The sequence below is a fragment of the Myotis davidii genome, unplaced genomic scaffold (genome assembly GCF_000327345.1).
Source record: "Myotis davidii unplaced genomic scaffold, ASM32734v1 scaffold461, whole genome shotgun sequence".
NCBI classification, from domain to species: Eukaryota; Metazoa; Chordata; class Mammalia; order Chiroptera; family Vespertilionidae; genus Myotis; species Myotis davidii.
The window spans coordinates 2,726,678-2,727,202 of record NW_006295825.1 but is presented as its reverse complement, the minus strand read 5'-3'; positions in this window follow the sequence as shown (position 1 = coordinate 2,727,202).

Genomic DNA, 525 nt, shown 5'->3' with positions numbered 1-525 from the left:
TTCTGTTTTTTCAACACTTACTCTGCTGATGGCTTCACAGGGATCATATCACTCAATTTTCATACACTATCCTGGGAGAGGCATATTATCCTAATTTTGCAGATGAGCACAGGTCTACACATTTGGGAAATCCAAGCTGACCCCCAAAGCAGAGACCTTAAACTGCCTCTTCCTGGCAAACTGGGCCTGAAGCAAAATGAATGGAATTAAAACATAAAAACAAACTCAAAACCACTAATGAATAAAGGGGCTTGTGGATGCTGGGGGAGGGGCCCATCAAAACCAGATGGGGGCTTTGTCCCATAGAGCATCCTCCAGAGGTGGCAGGTGAGAGCTCTTGTCAGCGCATACAAGAGAAGCAACCCATGAATGCATAAGTCAGTGGAACAACAAATCGATGTCTCTTTCTCTCTAAAAATCAATCAACTTAAAAAACAAAACAAAACAATCCAGATGGGGTCCAAGCCTTGCCCAGGCGCGACCACTCTCACAGGGGCCAAGTTGAAGGTGGGGGGACTGGGCTGG